Source organism: Hemiscyllium ocellatum, chromosome 7 (genome assembly GCF_020745735.1).
Source record: "Hemiscyllium ocellatum isolate sHemOce1 chromosome 7, sHemOce1.pat.X.cur, whole genome shotgun sequence".
Lineage (NCBI taxonomy): Eukaryota > Metazoa > Chordata > Chondrichthyes > Orectolobiformes > Hemiscylliidae > Hemiscyllium > Hemiscyllium ocellatum.
The window spans coordinates 98,854,628-98,876,658 of NC_083407.1; positions in this window are offsets into that span (position 1 = coordinate 98,854,628).

Below are 22,031 nucleotides of genomic sequence, written 5' to 3' on the forward strand. Positions count from 1 at the left end.
CTCACCCTCCTCTTTCATGTCTTTTAAGTTAATTATAGTGTCATACAGCACGGAAACAGACCCTTCAGTCCAACCAGTCAATACTGACCATAATCCCAAACTGAACTAGTTCCCACCTGCCTGCCCTTGGCCCAAATTCCTTCAAACATTGCTTAATCGTCAACATATTCAATTAATTGTAGCCTACTTCCCCACTCCAGTGTGAAGGCTGAGGCTGCCTGTCTTGTCACCTCTCTGCTGTATCCCTGTCCACCTCCCCCCCCCCCCCTCCCCAATTAGCCTCTACCCAGGCCTTGGCCCAATCCTACTCCTGAATCCATGCTATTCTCTTGTCTATCTCCTATGCCTCTTGACTTCTCTTTGAGCTCATCCTGATGATAAGGACCCTCAGTTGTACTGATTAATTGGAGACTTTAAGACTTGCTTTTTTTCTGGAGAAAAGGAGGTCGGGGGAAGGTTTGATAGAGATGTCCAAAGTCATGAAGTGAGTAGATCGGGAAAACTTTCGATTGATCAAAATATAGAGAACCTGAAGGCACACAGATTTCAGATAGTTGACAAAAGAAGCAACTCACATGGTGAGTGGTGAAGATCAGCTACATGCAGCCTGACAGGATGGTGAAGGCAGATTCAATCGAGGCACTCAAGAGGAAAGTGAATTATAGGAGCGGGAGTAGGCCCTTCAGCCCCTCGAGCCTGTTCCACCAATCAATGAGACCACGTTTGACCATAAACCTCCTTTGGTCCATATCCCTTAATGCCTTTGCTGAGCAGCAAGTTATCTATCTCAGATTTGAAAATAACAACTGATCTAACATTATTATCTGAAAAGAAAGAGTATTGATATATTGATGAAGGGGGCATGGTGGGGGGGGTGGTTTGCATGTGATGTGGTGGCACAAGTGAATTGCTCATTCAGAGAGCCAGTACAAACGTGGGAGGCTGGATGGTCTTTCTGATCGGGAACAATTCTCTCACTGCGCAGGGTTTCTCTTGAAGCTATCCCTGTTAAATGACCAACCACCCAACTGCCTGGATTCGCCCTTCTGTGAGTGCAAGTTGTTTCCCTAACTTCACCAGCATTGCCAGTGTTCCATCTAATTCCTTTTTTGCCGTGTGCAATCCCTTTAAGGCTGTTACTTCTTAAAGGGAAGGCTGGCTGTGTATGGCTTGTAAACTCCTGGTGTGGTAAATTCTGGTTGCTACACAGCTGCACACGTTTTCACTCCACACCCTTAAAGCCCATCCTCTGTTCTTCTAAGCTACCATTCCCTGTCCCACCTTGGGATGGGGGGGGGGAGGAGGGAGGGGAGTAATTATAGCCCCCAGTTTTTGCACTGAGGGACTGCAGTGATTCAGTGCTAATTATCAGCGGTGGGTCTGGGCTTGATTTCGAGGCTTCATAACAGCAGTTATAGGAACAGCTAAATGGGTGGATGAGTACAGGCAGCAGGGTGAAAGGAGAAGCAGCAGAGGCTTAGCAAGGCTGCCTCTAACTTCAGCAATGCTGACCTTGAGATCCTCCTGTTGTCAGCGAAAGGAGGGAGACGTACTTTATCAGAGAGTGGAATTATAGAGTCAGAGAGGCTTACAGAATAGGAGGCCATTTGATCCATTGTGTCTGTACTGGCTCCCAAAAGAGCTACCCAGCTCGTCCCAGTCTCCAGCACTAATCTCCGTAGCCCTCTAAACTGATGACATGATTGGATACCAATGTTTCAGGATGCTTCGAGTCTCAGAGATTGTTCATTCTTGATGAAGGGCTTTTGCCCAAAACGTCGATTTTCCTGCTCTTCGGATGCTGCCTGACCTGCCTTGCTTTTCCAGCGCTGCTCTAATGTTGTCTCAGAGAATGTTTCCCAGCTGGACAAACAAGGCACAGCAGGAGATTGCTGAAACAGCCAGCAGCAGATGTGGAGCAAGGAGGGACTGGGTCCAATGTTAGAAAGGGTTTGATATGCTTCTGCGCTCTGGCAAGGCAACTGCAACATGATACCCTAACAACAGGTCTCTAGGCACGTAACCTCCAGCAGACACTTCAGTTGAGGGGCCTGAATGTGCTGGTTCTGAACAAGAGAGGTATGTGTGTTTAATGTAACTGCTACCCTTTTCACATGCTCAGAGCCATAAGGCTGTTGAGGATATGCCAGCACTGATACATGAAGCTACTTCAGTCAATGAGTTGCTGGCTTGGGCTATAAAAAGCAGGAATGCCAAGTCACTCTGTTTTTTTTTGCTTTGTCCTTAAGGATATAACAGTGACTAACATCAGAGAGAGGGCTCTGAGTGGAGGAGAGACCCCAGCTCACTGTCCTGACTGCCACGGAGGAGGTTGTGATGCAAAATACTCTGCAGGTCCAGTTATGGTCAGAGAGATGGTGATAGAGGGTGAAGATATGTGGATTACGGTGTGGAGTGCACCGATTAAGGAGGGAAAGTTAGAATAGGAGTGAAAGCCCGCTGGAAATGTACAAGAGTTTCTATAGATTACAAAATAAAATGAGTTAACTAAATGGTCCCATAGAACTAGTGAGACTGGGGAAGTTTTCATGGAAAATAAAGAGATAGCAGATGAATTGAACAGTTATCTGGCATCATTCTTCATCGTAGAAGATACAAGAAATAGGTGTGCATCAAGAACTGAAGAACCCATAAAATTACAATCAGCAGGGAAGTGGTACAGTTGAAAATGTTGGAGCTGTGGCTGACCAGTCCTTAATGGATTTCATCTCAGAGTCTTACAAGAAATGACTAGTGAGATAATTGATATGTTGATTTTAATATTTCCAAAGTTTCCTAGATTTGGGGAGGGTTCCATCAGATTGGAAAATAGCAAATATAGCTACTTTTTTCAAAAACGGTGGGAGGCAGAAAGCAGAAAGCTATAGGTCAGATAACTTAACATCTGCCAGAAGATAGATGTTAGAAGCTGCCTGAAAATAATCAGGAAAAGCCAGCATGGTTTTGTCAAAAAGAAATCATGTCTAACCAATTGATTGGAGCTTTTTTGACAAAGTAATATGAGCCATGAATAACGAGGATGCAGTGGATGCATTGTAGTTAGATTTTCAGAAGGCATTTGATAAGGTGTCAATCAAAGATTAATGTGGAAAAAAGAAGTTCAGATTTGACGGGATAACATATTGGTATGGATAGAAGCTTGGCCAGCCAAGGGGAAACAAAAGCAACTTTCTAGAACCTAAACTCTATAACTTCCTCCCCAAACCACCTCTCAGCTTCTCGACCTCTCTGCCCTCCTTTCCGATGCATGTTAAAACTCAATGCTATTTCCAAGCATTCAGTGACTGGCCTTTAAATCCCCTTGTGTCTTTCACTGTCATGTCAGACTCTTGTGAACCAACTTGGGACATCTTACATTGAAAGTTTTATATAAGTGCATGCTGTTGTTGTTTAACTATCAGTTGATCAACTAAGTGGCATCATTTAGTATGCACATATGGGTCATTTTCAGGGTGGGAAGATGTACAATTAGTGTGCCACAAGGATCAGTGATGAGACCTTGGAATTTTCAACAATATATGTAAATGACTTGAATGAGGGGACCAAAGGTATAGTCGCTAAATTTAGTAATAACCCAAAGGTAGACAGCAGAGTAAGTTGTGAAGAAGACATAAAGAAGCTACAAAGGAATATCGATTGGCCAAGCAAATGGACAAAGATTTGTGGAGGAAAGGTTAGACAGACTGGACTTGTATCCACTGGAGTTTAAGAGTAAGGAGTGACTTGATTGAGACACCTAAGACTCCATGGAGTCTTGGCAAAGTGCAAATGGAAAGCATGTTTCCTCTTGTGGGTGAATGTAGAACTAGGAGTCACTGTTTAAATGTAAAGGGTAGGATTAAGGTTGGGTCATTTAAGACAAAGATGAGAAACATTTTCTCTCAAAGGGTCATGAGTTTTTGAAACTCTTCCTCAAAAGACACTGGAAGCAGAATGTTTATATATTCTTCAATCAGTGACATAGATTCCAGATAAGCAAAGGAAGAAAGATTATTGGGAATAGGCCATCATCAGATCAGCCGTGATCTTACTGAATGGAGAAGCAAGCTCAAAGGTAAGAGTGACCTATTTCTGCTCCTGATTTGTGTGCTTGTATTTGGGGGTGTCACAGCGATGTGTAGTCATCTCTTCAGGGGGTAAATCCTTGTCCCTGGAATACCTCCAAAGAGGAGTTGGCCTGTAACAAAGAACTGTGGCACAGGGAATTCTGAAGGAGGAAGTTATGGCAGCTGCCTGGCAAGTAAACACACCAATGGAGAAAGTTTGTGGTGTAGAGCTCTTGGCTGCTTGGATGTTATGGTGAAATAGCTCAACTGGCACGGAGCCGATGAGGATGCTCTCAGCCTGGCATAGTGGTCTCCTGCAGCAGTCTGCTGGCCCAGCATGGAGCCATCTTGGCCTAGCATGGCGATTTCCCAGCAACTCAGCATGGCAGTGTCTTAGCCCAGCAGTCTCTAAGTTCAGCTCCTGCGGCAGTCTCTCAGCCCAGCATGGCTTCCTCTCAGTCTAGCATGGCAATTTCCCAGCAGCACAGCATGGCGGTGTCTCAGCCCAGCATGGCGATTTCCCAGCAGCACATTGTGGTGGTGTCTCAGCCCAGCATGGCAATTTCCCAACGGCACAGCGTGGCAGTGTCTCAGTCCATCATGGTGATTTCCCAGCAGCCCAGCGTGGCGGTGTCTCAGCCCAGCATGGCAATTTCCCAGCAGCCCAGCGTGGCAGTGTCTCAGTCCATCATGGTGATTTCCCAGCAGCCCAGCGTGGCGGTGTCTCAGCCCAGCATGGCAATTTCCCAGGAACCTAATGTGGCGGTGTCTCAGCCCAGCATGGTGATTTCCCAGCAACCCAGCACAGCGTGGCAGTGCCTCAGCCCAGCATGGCAATTTCCCAGGAACCTAATGTGGCGGTGTCTCAGCCCAGCATGGTGATTTCCCAGCAACCCAGCACAGCGTGGCACTGTCTCAGCCCAGCATGGCAATTTCCCAGCAACCCAGCGTGGCAGTGTCTCAGCCCAGCATGGCAATTTCCCAGCGGCACAGAGTGGCAGTGTCTCGGCCTAGCATGGCAATTTCCCAGCGGCACAGTGTGGCGGTGTCTCAGCCCAGCATGGTGATTTCCCAGTGGCACAGTGTGGCAGTGTCTCAGCCCAGCATGGCGATTTCCCAGCAGCCCAGCACAGCGTGGCAGTGTCTCAGCCCAGCATGGCAATTTCCCAGTGGCACAGCATGGCAGTGTCTCAGCCCAGCATGGCAATTTCCCAGCGGCACAGCGTGGCAGTGTCTCAGCCCAGCATGGTGATTTCCCAGTGGCACAGTGTGGCGGTGTCTCAGCCCAGCATGGCGATTTTCCAGCGGCACAGCATGGCGGTGTCTCAGCCCAGCATGGCGATTTCCCAGCAGCCCAGCACAGCGTGGCGGTGTCTCAGCCCAGCATGGCGATTTCCCAGCAGCCCAGCACAGCATGGCGGTGTCTCAGCCCAGCATGGCGATTTCCCAGCGGCCCAGCACAGCGTGGCGGTGTCTCAGCTCAGCATGGCGATTTCCCAGCAGCCCAGCACAGCGTGGCGGTGTCTCAGCCCAGCATGGCGATTTCCCAGCAGCCCAGCACAGCGTGGCGGTCTCCCGGCCTAACTTGGCTTCAGCATGGATTTCTGGTATTGAGGTAATTCCAGAACCATCTCCCGGCCTCATGAACCCTGAGGCAAAGCCCAACACAGTCTGGAGTCAAGGCCTGATGAGGACTGGAGGCTGGGTGCCAACATGTACTGGGTTGGAAGACTGTTGTTCTGAACATTATTTTCTCTACTTTATAATTTATTCCTAAAATCTGCAATGCTAGATTTTTTACTTCTCTATTTTTCAAGAAGTGTAACTGAAGAAGCTTTACCCAGGGACCTTTGTACCTCAGATGGGATCATAAGTGTGGACTTGTACAATTTTCACTGTACTTATTTGAGTACATATGGACAATAAAGCTAATTCTAATTCTAATTCAGGTTGTAGTGGCAGACCAACTAAACATTGGCAGAGTAAAGCCTTTCCGTTGAACTATATAATTGGCTTCAGGACATCCTAAAAGGTCTTCAGTCAATGAGGTAAGTATGAAGTGGGGGTCACTTATAAAATTTGTAAAATAGGAAACATAGCAGTTTATGCACAGTGCACAGCAAGATCCCAGCTACAGCTATAACATAAAAAGCATTTGTTTCAATGATCCTGTTTGAGAGATAAGTATTGCCTGGAGAAATTCCTGATGTTCTTTGAAACTATGTCTTGGAAGAACTGCCTCATAGATTCACCACAATGATACTGGAGTTAAATTATAAGCAAAGCCTGAACTTATATTCCCTTGAATATAAAAGGTTGAGGGATGAGCTAATTGAGGGGTTAAGACGATTAAAGGAGTTGATAAATTAGATAGAGAACAGGGGGCGGTGGCCCAGTGGTATTATTGCTAGACTGTAAATCCAGAGTCCCAGCCAAATGTTCTGGGGATCCGAGTTCAAATGTTGTCATGGCAATAGCTGAATTCAAATTCAATAAAAATCAGGAATTAAAAGTTTAATGTTGAAACCATCATCAGTTGTCAGGAAAAGCCCCTCTGTTTCCTGATTGAAAAAATAGGAAATTACTGGTCTGACTGACATGTGACAGCAATGCGATTGAATCTGAAAAGCTCTGGTCATAAGGGATGGAACAATAAATGTTGGCCTTAACAGTAGGAGAGACCAGGAGAAAATGGTGTGGGGGCTGGCAGAACTGTAGAATCGGTCTATGGGAATAATAAGGAAGCAGTTCTCCACACGAAGGGCAGACTGAACCTCAAAAGGAAACTGAAGTGTCCATTGAGAATGTTCAGATTTGTGTCTCTAAGAATTACAGAACTAAGGCAAGTGGAGTTAATATAAAGATCAGCCATAATCCACTTGAAAGGCTGAACAAATTCAAGGCTGAATGGCCTCTTCTTATTCTCTATGGTGTCTCTCTCTCTCTCACTCATACTGCAGAATACAGTTTGACAGTTCCGGACAAAATGTTTATCTTGGAACTAGTATGTTAGGAAGACAATTAAAACTACCAGGAAATGGGAAACAGCCCTCAGAAGGCCTGTAGCCCTGGGAAACAAGGAAGTGTCCAATTAAACTTTATGGAAAATTGCTAAGCACTCCACCTAGTGGTTCAACTGGTATAGCAACAACAACAAATTGCATTTGTACAATGCCTTCAAAATAAGCTGTCTCAAGCTATTTAACAGGAACGTTATCGGACATTAATGGACACTGAACCACAGATGGAAATTTTAAGACTAGTCACTAAATATGTGGTTGAAGGATTGAGTTTTAAGATGAGTCTTGTGAGAAACAAAAATCACTCACAATTCAGTCTGAGACAAAGCCTAGGAAACAAGAACATTTTATTCTATACGGTCTTGCAAGAACGGGCGCCCGTGTGAGCAAGCAGGCAGGCAAACAAGCGCACACTACAAAGCATGTACGCATTCTTATTCAGTTTGCAAGTTGTGGAATCACAACTCCCTTTTTCCCATTAGTCTAGTCTCACCCTATCATAAATTGATTTACCTCACTTGTTTTTCTCTAATTTTCCTTATCTGGCTATCCTGCTGTCCTTGTCCGTATTCCTGTTATTTTATCCAGTTCCCCATATCATACCATAAGCTTATTGTGAAATGCCCCTACTGCTTCTTTTGTGGTCAGCTACAACACTTTAAAGTTATTTCTTAGCTTAAAACTATTTCTTAAAAAAAACTTCTATATTTGTTAAAATCTTAGCTTTAAGTATGCTGCAAGAATCCCGCGACCGTTTGTATAATGTCTCCCCCACACCTTCCCCCACAACACCCCATCGCCCATCTGCAAAAACAACATCGCAAACCACCACCGCCTGCAGAAACTACATTTCTAACCTCTCACAGTCTGAAAAGAGGAGAACAGTGTTTTGGGGAGGGAGTTCCACACTTTAAGGCCTAGGCAGTTGAAGGTGCGTCTGCCAATTGTGAAGTAAAGGAAATATGGGATACCCGAGAGACACAGGGTGCGCAAGATCTCAGTGGGTTGAGGATGTGCAAGATCTCAGTGGGTTGAGGACTGGAGGAGGATACAGAGTTAGGGATGTGAAGCCAGTAGTTTCGTGATAAACAGAGGTTGAGAAGGTTCATCTACAGTAATTTATGGGGTGAACAAAGGTCAGTATTCAGAGGTGCAACCTTTAATGAGTGGACAGCATTTGTTTCTCATCCCTTATTATCCTGTAGAAGGTGGTGATGAACTGAACTGCCTTCCTGAACCACTGCAGCCCATTGGTTGTAGATAGACCCACAATATCATTAGGGAGGGACTTTCAAGAATTTGATTCAATGACACTGAAGGAATGCAATATGTTTCCAAGTCAGAAAGATGATTGCCCCAGAGGGGAACCTGTGTATTCCCTTGTAACTCTGGCTTTGTCCTTTTGGTGGTAATGATTGTGGATTGGAAGGTTCTGTCTAAGAAGCATTGGTGAGTTGCTGCAGTGCATCATCCACTGCCACTATGTATCGGTTAGAGTCATAGAGATGTACAGCATGGAAACAGACCCTTCAGTCCAAACCGTCCATGCCGACCAGATATCCCAACCCAATCTAGTCCCACCACCAGCACCCGGCCCATATCCCTCCAAACCCTTCCTATTCATATACATATCCAGATGCCTTTTAAATGTTGCAATTCTACTAGCCACCACCACTTCGTCTGGCAGCTCATTCCATACACATACCACCCTCTACATGAAAAGGTTGCCCCTTAAGTCTGTTTAATGTCTTTCCCTTCTCAGCTTAAACCTATGCCCTCTAGACTTTGTCTATTTATCCTATCCATGCCCCTCATGATTTTATAAATCGCTATAAGGTCACCCTTCAGCCTCCGACGCTTCAGGGAAAACAGCCCCAGCCTGTTCAACTTCTACCTATAGCTCAACCCTGGCAACATCCTTGTAAATCTTTTCTGAACCTTTTCAAGTTTCACAACATCTTTCTGACAGGAGGGAGACCAGAATTGCGCACAAAGTTCCAACAGTGGCCTCACCAATGTCCTGTACAGTCATAACATGACCTCCGAACTCCTGTACTCAATACTCTGACCAATAAATGAAAGCATAACAAACGCCTTCTTCACTATCCTAGCTACCTGCAACTCCACTTTCAAGGAGCTATGAATCTGCACTCCAAGGTCTCTTTGTTCAGCAAGATTCCTAAGGACCTTACCATTAAGTGTATTAGTCTTGCTAAGATTTGCTTTCCCAAAATGTAGCATCTTGCATTTATCTAAATTCAACTCCATTTGCCACTTCTCAGCCCATTGGTCCATCTGATCAAGATCCTGTTGTAATCTGAGGTAACCCTCTTCGCTGTCCACTACACCTCCAATTTTAGTGTCATCTGCAAACTTACTAACTATACCTGTTAGGCTCACATCCAAATCATTTACATAATTGATGAAAAATAGTGGACCCAGCACCAATCCTCGTGCCATTCCACTGGTCACAGGCCTCCAGTCTGAAAAACAACCCTATACAACCACCCTCTGTCTTCTACCTTTGAGCCAGTTCTGCATCCAAATGGCTAGTTCTCCCTGTATTCCATGAGATCTAACCTTGCTCACCAGTCTCCCATGGGGAACCTTGTCGGACGCTTTACTGAAGTCCATATAGATCACATCTATCGCTCTATCCTCATCAATCTTCTTTGTTACTTCTTCAAAAAACTCAATCAAGTTTGTGAGACATGATTTCCCATGAACAAAACCATGTTAACTATCACTAATCAGTCCTTGCCTTTCCAAATCCATGTACATTCTGTCCCTCAGGATTCCCTCCAACAACTTGCCCACCACTGATGTCAGGCTCACTGGTCTATAATTTCCTGGCTTGTCCTTACCACCTTTCTTAAACAGTGGCACCACGTTAGCCAACCTCCAGTCTTCTGGCACCTGACCTGTGACTATCGATGATACAAATATCTCAGCCCATTGGCCCAGCAATCACTTCTCTAGCTTCCCACAGAGTTCTCGGGTACACATGATCAGGTCTTGGGGATTTTTCCACTTCTGTGCATTTCAAGACATCCAACACTTCCTCCTTTGTAATATGGACATTTTTCAAAATGTCACCATCTATTTCCCTACATTCTATATCTTCTATGTCCTTTTCCTTAGTAAACACTGATGCAAAATACTTGTTTAGTATCTCCCCCATCTCCTGTGGCTCCACACAAAAGCTGCCTTGCTGATCTTTGAGGAGCCCTATTCTCTCCCTAGTTACCCTTTTGTCCTTAATGTATTTGTAAAAACCCTTTGGATTTTCCTTAATTCTATTTGCCAAAGCTATCTCGTGTCCCCTTTTTGCCCTCCTGATTTCGCTCTTAGGTATACTCCTACTTCCTTTCTACTCTTCTAAGGATTCACTCGATCTATCCTGTCTGTACCTGACATATGCTTCCTTCTTTTTCTTAACCGAATCCTCAATTTCTTTCATCATCCAGCATTCCCTATACCTACCAGCCTTCCCTTTCACCCTGACAGGAATATACTTTCTCTGGATTCTTGTTATCTCATTTCTGAAGGCTTCCCATTTTCCAGTCGTCCCTTTACCTGTGAACATCTGCCTCCAATCAGCTTTTGAAAGTTCTTGCCTAATACTGTCAATTGGCTTTTCTCCAATTTAGAACTTCAACTTTTAGGTCTGGTCTATCCTTTTCCATTACTATTTTAAAACTAATAGAATTATGATTGCTGGCCCCAAAGTGCTCCCCCACAGACACCTCAGTCTCCTGCCCTGCCTTATTTCCCAAGAGTAGGTAAAGTTTTACACCTTCTCTAGTAGGTACATCCACATACTGAATCAGAAAATTTTCTTGTACACACTTAACAAATTCCTCTCTATCTAAACCCTTCACACTATGGCAGTCCCAGTCTATGTTTGGAAAGTTAAAATCCCTGATCATAGCCACCCTATTATTCTTATAGATAACTGAGATCTCCTTACAAGTTTGTTTCTCAATTTCCCTCTATTAGTGGGTCTATAATACAATTCCAATAACATGATCATCCCTTTCTTATTTCTCAGTTCAGCCCAAATAACTTCTCTGGCTGTATTTCCAGAAATATCCTCCCTCAGTACAGTTGTAATGCTATCCCTTATCAAAAACACCACTCCCCCTCCTCACTTGCCTCCTTTTCTGTCCTTCCTGTTGCATTTGTATCCTGGAACATTAAGCTGTTAGTCCTGCCATCCCTGAACCATGTTTCAGTAATTGTTATGATATTCCAGTCCCATGTTCCTAACTATACCTGAGTTCATCTACCCTCCCTGTCGGGCCTCCTGCATTGAAATAAATGCATTTTAATGAATCAGTCCTACCTTGTTTTCTGCTTTGTCACTGCCTGCCCTGACTGTTTGACTCGTTTCTGTTCTCAGCTGGACCAGTCTCCCAGATTGATCTCTTTCCTCACTATCTCCCTGGGTCCCATACACCACTCTACCCCACCCCCCAACCACCTTTCTAGCTTAAATCATCCTGAGCAGCTGTAGCAAATCCCCCTGCCAGTATATGAGTCCCCTTCCAATTTAGGTGCAATCTGTTAGGTAGAAGTGAATGTTTGATGACATTCTGTCAATCAAGCAGGTTGCTTTTTCCAAGAAGATGTCAGGCTTCACTCATCCAGGTAAGTGGGGAGTGTTCCATCACACCCCTGACTTAGAGTCATAGAGTCATAGAGATGTACAGCATGGAAACAGATCCTTCAGTCCAACTTGTCTATGCTGACCAGATATCCTAAATTAATCCAGTCCCATTCGCCAGCACTTGGCCCATATTCCGCAAAATCCTTCCTATTCATGTACCCATCCAGATATCTTTTAAATGTTGTAATTGTACCAGCCTCCACCACTTCCTCTGGCAGCTCATTTCACACACTCCCCACCCTCTGTGTGAAAAAGTTGCCCCATTGTTCCCTTTTCATCTTTCCCCTCTTACATAGAACATAGAACATAGAAAAATACAGCGCAGTACAGGCCCTTCGGCCCTCGATGTTGCGCCGATCCAAGCCCACCTAACCTACACTAGCCCACTATCCTCCATATGTCTATCCAATGTCCGTTTAAATGCCCATAAAGAGGGAGAGTCCACCACTGTTACTGGCAGGGCATTCCATGAACTCACGACTCGCTGAGTAAAGAATCTACCCCTAACATCTGTCCTATACCTACCACCCCTTAATTTAAAGCTATGCCCCCTCGTAATAGCTGACTCCATATGTGGAAAAAGGTTCTCATGGTCAACCTTATCTAAACCCCTAATCATCTTGTACACCTCTATCAAGTCACCCCTAAACCTTCTTTTCTCCAATGAGAACAGCCCCAAGTGCCTCAGCCTTTCCTCATACGACCAAACCTTAAACCTATGGCCTCTTGTTCTGGATTTCCCTACCCTAGGGAAAATACCTTATCTATTTATCCTATCCATGCCCATCATGATTTTATAAACCTCCATAATTTCACCCCTCAGCCTCCGATGCTCCAGGGAAAACAGCCCCAGCCTCCAACCCTGGCAACATCCTAGTAAATTTTGTCAGAACCCTTTCAAGTTTCATGACATCCTTCCGATAATTGCATGCGATATTGCAAAAGTGGCCTAACCAATGTCCTGTACAGACACAACATGATCTCCCAACTCCTATACCCAATGCACTGACCAATAAAGGTCAACTGAGAGTATCCTGAGCTGCTGCATCCCTGCCTCGTTCGGGAATTGCACTATCTTGGATCGTAAGACCCTACAACGGATAGTGAGGACAGCTGGGAAGATCATGGGGGTCTCTCCACCCTCGCTGCATCTGAAAGGCTCAGAGCATTGTGGAAGACCCCACATACCCCTCACTCAAACTCTTCTCTCTCCTACCATCTGGCAGAAGATACAGGAGCATTTGGTCTCTCATGGCCAGGCTGTGCAACAGTTTCTTCCCCCAAGTCATCAGACTCTTTAACACCATATTATCGAATTCTTTTCCATCTGAAATTCTTTGCACAACTTCGATTTGCTGCTAGAACAATGTCTATTAATTATCATTCTGTTATTACACTGTAACTTGCATGTTTTGCACTTCTTATGCACTTTATGCTGCCCCTTTTTATGATTGTGTAGTTTGTGCTGTCAATGTAATACCCTTGGTCCTGGAGGATTCGTTTTTTTACTGTATCGGTTGTATATGGTAGAAATGACAAATAAAAGCTTCTCTAATCTACTCTAAAGGAAAGGGTATCAAATGCCTTCTTCACTATCCTGCCTACCTGTTACTCTTGTGCCTTGTAAATGGTAAACAGGCTTTGGGAAGTCCGGAGGTGAGTTACTTGCTGAAGGATTACTAGTCTCTGATTTCCTTTAGTAACCATGTTATTTATATGGCTAGTCCAGCAAAGTTTATGATCAATGTAAACCCCAGGTTGTTGATAGTGGGGGATTCAGTGCTGAGAATGAGATTAAATGTGAAGGGGTAATAGTTAGATCCACTTTTGTTGGAGATGTTCATTTCCTGACATCTGCATTGCGCAGATGTTATTTGTCAACTTTTAGCCCAAGTCTAGATATTGTCCAGGTTTTGCTGTAATTGAACATGGGCTGCTTCAGTATCTGAGGAGTTGTGAACGGTGCTGAACATTGTGCAATCATCAGCGAACATCCCCACATCTGACCTTATGGTGAAGGGAAGATCATTGATGAAGCAGCTGGAAATGATTACGTCTAGGATACTATCCTGAGGAACTCCTGCAGAGCTGGCCTCAAGCTTAGATGACCAACAACCCCAACCATATTCCTTTGTGTCAGGTATGATTTCAACCAGCAGAGAGTTTCAAAGCAATATCTATTGTTTTGCTAGGGCCTCCTGTTACCATATTTGATGAAATGTGATCTGATGTCAAGGGCAGTCACTCTCACCTCATCTCTGGAATTCAGCTGTTTTGTCCATGTTTGAACCAAATGAGGTCAGGAGCTGAGAGGCCCTGGCAGAACCCAAACTGAGCAGGTTATTGCTGAGCAGGTGCTGCTTGATAGCACTGTTACTTACCCCTTCCATCACTTTACTGATGATCGAGAGTAGACTGATGGGGCAGTAAATAACCAGGTTAGATTTGTCTGCTTTTAGTGTACAGGACATATCTGGTGGATCTTCCACATTGTCAGGTGGGTGTCAGTGTAGTAGTTGTACCAGAAAAGCTTGGCTAGGGATGTGACAAGGTCTAGACTAATGTCTTCAATACTTTTGTTGAAATAGAACCCATAGCCTTTGCAGCGTCCAGTGCCTTCAACTGTTTCTTGATATCATATGGATTGAATTGAATCAGCTGAAGACTGTGACCTGTGATGCTGGGACCTCCAGTGGAGGTCAAGATGGATCATCCACTCTGTACTTCTGGCTGTAGATTGCTGTGAATGCAATTACGTGTTGGGCTCTTCCATTATTGAGGAAGGAAAATATTTGTGGAGCCTCCTCCTCCAGTGAGCGTTGATATCTAAAGGAAATTGACTGTCCTCATTCATTAGTTACTGAAAGCTAACAGGCAAGTAAAACAAGCAGGATTGTGTGTTGGCTTTTGTTGCAAGAAGATTTGAAGTATGGACATAAAGATATCTTGGCGAAAATGAGTACTGCAGATGCTGAAGATGAGAGTCAAGAGTGTGGTGCTGGAAAAACACATCAGATGAGGCAGTATCCAAGGAGCAGGAAAATTGACATTTCGGACAAAAGCCCTTCATCAGGATTGAGTCTTCAGTTATATAAAACTACATTGTAGAATACATGTTTCAAAGAGCCATTAATGTTCACTGTTGTTGCTGTGCGTAATACACTAGTCCTTTAGACAATTAATTGGCACCAACCAAAGCACAATTTCCAGATATAAATCCATGAAAGAATAGAGATTTAAAAAAATCAGTGTGATGAAAAACCTGAAAACAGATGCAGGAGAGTATCAGGTAAATGAGTGTGTGTTAACCTTGAAGGATAATTCAAAAATGCAACTCTTCATCAAGGAAAAGAAATCGCATTGGGAGCAGCAGTGATGAGAATTGATTATTTATTTGTAAGCCATCAGGTAAAGCAAAATGGATCTTTATTTGTAATTTGAAATTAAAGAAATTTGATTCAAGTTCAATTGTAATATTTACCATGAAGCTCTATATCGATCAGTTATCTCAAATCATGCCATGAAACTTTTCATATTTACCTGAGAACTCAGTTTAATGTCTTATCTGAAAGTTGATACCCCTCATACAGCAGTGCCTAGGTTTTGTGGTTGATGTCACTTCCTACTGGTCTGTAAACAAAAATGTAGTGTTGCATTGCTACTCTTGACAGATGCTGAAAATGTTGCTCTTTCCTGTTACAATCAGTTAACACCGAATAATACGCACGCAACATCTCTAATGCAGTAAATGATCTGAAGGAACTCCAAGGTAGTGTTATCAAACAAAATTTGATTCTGAGGCACATCAGGAGATATTCAGGCAGGTGATCAAAATGGTCAAAGGGGTATGTTTTAAGGAGCATCTTAAAAGGAGAAAAAAAAAATCGGGAGTTGGAGAGATTCAGGGTGGGAATGTCAAATGTTAGGACCTGGCAGCTGTTGGCATGGCCGTCAATGATGGACTGAATAAAATATGGATGCCCTGGAGTCTGGAATTAGAGAAGCACAGATTGTGAGAATCAGACTTCACCCCACATCCCTGTGATTCAGAAGCAAAGAGAGATAACAACACAGCTGATGCCCATTGGCATTCTGCTTCTATAAAGGATCTTGAGGGAAGTTAGGATTCTACAGCAACCAGGAACAATTTGCCCTTGCACCTCTTCACATTTACTTTATCAGGACAAGTTGATCTTTTTGTAATCACGATCAATTTGCTATTTCCAGACTTATTTCAATGCAATCCAACTTACCTCCCATATTCTATCCTTTCTAAATTTGAAGTCATCCAAATCTCTGCTGCCCATATCCCAATTCACACCACAACCCATTCGACCCCATCCGCTGTGGCCTGGAGGGCATAGGTTTAAGGTGAGAGGGGAATAATGAAAAGGAGTCTAAAGGGGAACGTTTTCATGCAGAGGATGGTGTATGTATGGAATGAGCTGTCAGAGGGTGTGGTGGAGGCTGGTAAATTACAACATTTAAAAGCATCTAGATGGGTATGTGAATAGGAAGGGTTTGGACCAATAAGGGCCAAATGCTGGCAAATGGGACTGGATTAATTTACGATATCTGGTCGACATGGACAAATTGGACCAAAGGGTCTGTTTCCATGCTGTACATCTTTATGGCGTTATGACCTACATTGGCTTCCAGTTAAGCAATCTTTTAATTTTAAAATCCATCCATGTTTTCAAAACGATCCATGCCTCTCACTAGAAATCTCTCCCAGCCCTAAGCCCTATGCCCTAGCATGATGTCTGTGCTTCTCTAGTTCCGGATTCCAGGGCATCCATATTTTATTCAGTCCATCATTGACGGCCATGCCAACAGCTGCCAGGTCCTAACATTTGACATTCCCACCCTGAATCTCTCCAACTCCCGATATTTTTTTCTCCTTTTAAGATGCTCCTTAAAACATACCCCTTTGACCATTTTGATCACCTGCCTGAATATCTCCTGATGTGGCTCAGAATCAAATTTTGTTTTGATAACACTACCTTGGAGTTCCTTCAGATCATTTACTGCATTAGAGATGCTGCGTGCATATTATTTGGTGTTAAATGATTGTAACAGGAAAGAACAACATTTTCAGCATCTGTCAGGAGTAGCAATGCAACACTACATTTCTGTTTACAGACCAGTGGGAAGTGACATCAGCCACGTTGCTAGATAATGCAACATAATTTTGCCATTGATGCAAATTTACATTCATGACATTTGCTGGAATACCAAATGGTTTGGGAAAATCAACTGCATTAACACCTGAATTGGTGTTCCAGACTTAAGTAGGTAAGGAATGTTAAAGGAACAGTGACAGGATGGAAACACAATTGCCGGAAAGATGATAAGCAGAAAGTAGTGATGAATACTCCTTTTTTTAGATGAAAAGGAACAATACAGTGGTGTTGCCCAGTGATTAATATGAAGACAACTGCTTTTTTTCTTAAAAATACCATGACCAGTGTATTGAGTAACATTCTAATTCTCTGTACTACAATCAATATTGCATGTTTTATTGTTTTTTACCCAAATATGCTATATAAAGTGTTTTCTTAATATGTATAAATGATTGGAGACTGGAATTGAGAGCAAAATTTTAGTATTTGTGCTTAACAGTACTTAGATGTGTAGCAAACAGTGAAGTTTGATACCAATGAACTGCAACAAGACATAGATTTGTTGAATGACAGGCAAGAGGCAGATGTAATTTGATACAAATAAGTAAGAGGTTTAGCAGAAGGGTTAGGAAGGGACAGTTTTGATTTCTGCATCATTGTCATGACAACAGTTATAACTCTAGATCACCAATGGACACATTGAACCAGTAATTGCAGCATTTAAAAAAAAAGACACACAGCCAAAAAAATTGCTATGAATGTAGTTCAGTGTCTGTCTAGAAGGTCTGTGTGGATTATCCCCAGCTTTGAGGTAAACCATGGAATATCATACCTGACAGGTGGCAAGGAGGCTTCAAAGAGAAGGACTTCAAAGGTTGAGATGCACTGAAATCTACACTGTAACCTTTTGTAATTTGTCTTTGACTGTGAATATATTGAGAGAAAGTAAGCAGTCTGGGTAAGAGACATGTTTCTGATTATACTTTCAAGAATACACAATACAGGTGTAAAGCCCAGATCTTGGTCTGTGTGTCCTAGTGGGAAAATAAATGTGCTGTGAGGGTCACAGCTGAGAAAACCCTTAGTCACTCCTGTGCTGCAGATAAAAAGAAAGGAAGTCTCTTCCTCTCTTTGTTAAAAGGCAGAACACAAGTGATATTGCAGTCAAAACGAAACAGGACTTTCAGCTGCTCTGCAAAGTCATGCACTTCAAAATGAACTGCTCACCTGCCAACACTGGTGCTACCAGTATCACGCAAAATAACAGCTATATCATCCCATTGTCTACTCATCATGAAACTTAGAGACTGGTCCGAATATCTTTTCAACCTTTTTTGGACATACTTCTTATTTCTAATCTATGTGTATGGATGTTGTATTATTATTTCTTTTCATGCTTAGCAACTAATTATTTCGCAAATTCAAGAAGTCCTGGTTAAACTGAGCTTCTTTTAAAACATAAATTCATTTGGTCTGAGGAAAAAGCATCTAAAGGAAGGGAAGCAGATCCTTCGGTCCAACCAGTCCATGCTAACCAGAATCCCAAACTAAAGGAGTCCCACCTGCCTGCAACTTGGCCCATATCCCTCCAAATATTTATTATTCATGTACTTATCCAAATGCCTTTCAAATGTTCTAACTGTACCCACGTCTACCACTTCCTCAGGAAGTTCATTACACACATGAACCACTCTCTATGTAAAAAGGCTGCCCCTCATGTCTTTTTAAAATTTTTCTCCTCTCACCTCAAAAATATGCCTCCTGGTCTTCAAATCATCCACCCTAGAGAGAAGATACCTCTCATTCAGCTGATCTATACCCCTCATGATTTTATAAACCTCTATCAAGTCATCCCTCTAGCTCCAACATTGTAGTGACAAAAGTCCCAGTCTAATAAGTCTCCTTATAACTCAAACACTCCATTCCTGGCAAATCTCTTCTCAACCCTCTCCAGCTTAATAATATCCTTCCTATAGCATGGTGACCAAAACTGTACACAGTACTCCAGAAGTGGCCTCACCAATGTCCTGTACAACCTCAACATAACATCCCAACTCCTGTACTCAGAGGTCTGAGTAATTAAGACAAGCTTGCTAAATGCCTTGTTCACCACTTTATCTATATATGATGCAGACTTCAAGGCATTATATACCTGAACCCCTAGGTCTCTCTGTTCTCTAACACTACTCAAGACCCTACTTTTAATTGTATAAGTCCTGCCCTTGTTTGTTTTACCAAATTGCAATACCTCACATTTATCCAGATTAAACTCCATCTGCCACTGAGCAGCTCATTAACCCAATTGATCAAGATCTCTTTGTAATCCTAGAGAACATTCTTCACTGTTCACTCTATGACCAAACTTGATGTCATCCCCAAACTTACTAACCATGCCTTCTATATTCTGAACTGAATCATTTATATAAGTGACAAACAAAAGTGGACCAAATACGGATCTCTTTGGAACACTGCTGGTCACAGGCCTCCAGTCTGGAAAAGAATCCTCTAACACCACCCTCTGTCTCCTGCCATTGAGCAAATTTTGTTTCCAATCAGCAAACGGAATCCCATGTGATCCAACTTTGCTAATTAGAATCCATTTTAGTTTAACCTTGTTATAACCAACTGAATAGTGGTGAATAAAGAATTGGAACCAGTTCATGCCTCCTCACCTGGATGTGTGACAATTTGGGGTAATCTGTCTGGAGCCCTAATAAACTGAAGAAGGATTATGTCGACTCTCTTGCACCTGACCTGTTGTGTTTTTCCAGCATCACACTTTATCAGCTCTAATAAGCTGGGTAACCTTGCTTGGGAATCTTTGAAACACCATTCTAAAGCAGGGACAGAGGAATTTGGGTGCAGAGATCTTTGACAGCGGTAGGCCTTATTTAGAGTGCGGTTAGCAAAGTAGATATCTTTCAAAAATACAGGCATCAAGTAAAAAGAAGAAAGTTATCCTGAATCTCTATAAAGCTGTGGTTAGGCCACAACTGAAATATCGTATCCTGTTCTGGTCGCCACACTTTGAGAAGTTTGTGAGAGTGTTTGAGAGTGTATAGTGGAGATTTACCAGAATGTTTCGAGGTGTGGAATTTTGGCAGCAAGGTTAGGTTGGAGAATGAATGGGAAAGGGAATGAGTGTACAATTGCCAAATTTGCTAATGACACTAAAATAGGTGGGAGGCGAGTCTTGAGGATGGCACAAAGATACTGCGGGGAGATATAGAAATTAAGAGGCTGGGCAAAAACTTGGCAGATGGGACATAATATGGGACAATGTGAGATTATGCACTTTGGCAGGGAATGTACAGAAGCTGAATAGTATTGAAATAGGGAAAGACTGCAGAAAGCTGCAGCACAGAGGGATTTGGAGTCCTCATGCATTAATAACAATAAACTGGCATACAAGTTCAGTGAGGAATAGGGAAGGCAAATAGATGTTGGTCTTTATTTCAATGAGAAAGGAGTATAAAAAAAGGTGGTCTTACCAAAACTATATCAGGCCACACATGGAATACTGTGAACAGTTTTGGTCCCTTTATCTAAGAAAAGATGTACTGGCATTGGAGGTAGGCTAGGAAATATTCATTTGGTTGGTTCTGGCTTTGAAGGGATTTTCTTGTGAGGACAGGTCGAGTAGGTGGGCTCTTTGGAATTGAGAAGAATGAAAGGTGATCTTACTGAAACATGGAAGATTCGCTGGGGACTTGCAGAGTAGATGCTGAGAGGTAGTTTCCCCTGTGGGAGAGCCTCTGACCAGAGGGCATAATCTCAGAGTAAGGGGTTGCACATTTAAGACAGAGATGAGGAGGGTTTGTTTTTCTCCTAGAGGACAGTAAATCTGTGAAATACTTTACCTCTGAGGGGGCTGTCAAGACTGGGTTGTTTAACATCGACAGATTTCTAATCACTTGGGAAATGAAGGATAAGCCTGGAAAGCAGAGCCGAGGATCAGCCATGATCTCATTGGTAGAGCATACTCAGAGGGCTGAATGGCCAATGTCTCCTCCCAGGTCTTACGGTCTATAGTTGGGGTTGTTCTCCTTTGAACAAAGGTGATTGACTGGAGATTTGATCAGAAGTCACACGACACCAGGTTATAGTCCAACAGTTTAACTGAAATCACAAGCTTTCAGATCACTGCTCCTTTGTCAGGTGAAGGGTTAGCATTCCAAAAGCTTATGATTTCAAATAAACCTGATGGACTGTAATCTGGAGTTGTGTGACCTCTGATCAAATTGTCCACTCCAGTCCAACACTGGCACCTCCACATCATAAAGGTTTGATAGTAGTGAACGGGATAATGATTCTAGAAAAGAAATGCAAAGAAAATCAATTTAGCTCATGGCACAAGAACTAGGGGACCCAGACTTTTATGGATTCATGGATGAACCAAATTGCCTTTTTCTGTGATAATGTGGCTCTGTGACTTTAAAGAGACATAGGTTCACTGAGATGTCAGATGTCAGCACCTACTACTAATCTAGTTAATAGTAGGTGCTCTATATTTTGGTTTCTCTCAATATTATTCTGCATTCTAATACAGTAACAAACTCAGATGGCCTTCTATCTAAAGAATTGAGTTCAGATAGGATGCAAGGATTGCTAAATACAGTGACCAGCTTACTCAGTGAATCACTTCTTAAATGGATAGGAAGAGTCATGAACTATCATGCTAAGATGACAGCCCTGCACATCTTGTGTTCATGAAAATTTAGAGCTATGCAGACATCTTGGCTTCTAATTGACAGGTGATGGAGCATTATTGAACATCTAACCTAGATATCACATTTTATTTTGTCCTCAGCCCTCCTTCCTGTCAGTCACGTTCTCTGTCCAATAGCATATGTATTAACACAAGGGTTATGGCCATGTCAAAAGTATTTCCTCATGTGTCAAGAATTTATGTGGGCAATTGTAATTCTCTTTTAATTTGCAAGCACTTCACTTAAAAAATAACCAAGCAAAAAAAACTTTAGTATTATACAAGATAAAGTTAATTGATAACAAAACAACTGCTGTCCTTGTTACAATAAAAGTAATATAATTATTAACTAAAATTCATTTTACAAAGATTAAATGTAGGTATGGATAAAAGATAATTATGAAGATGAAGTTAAGATCAGTCCCAAAGATCATTAAAGGTCTG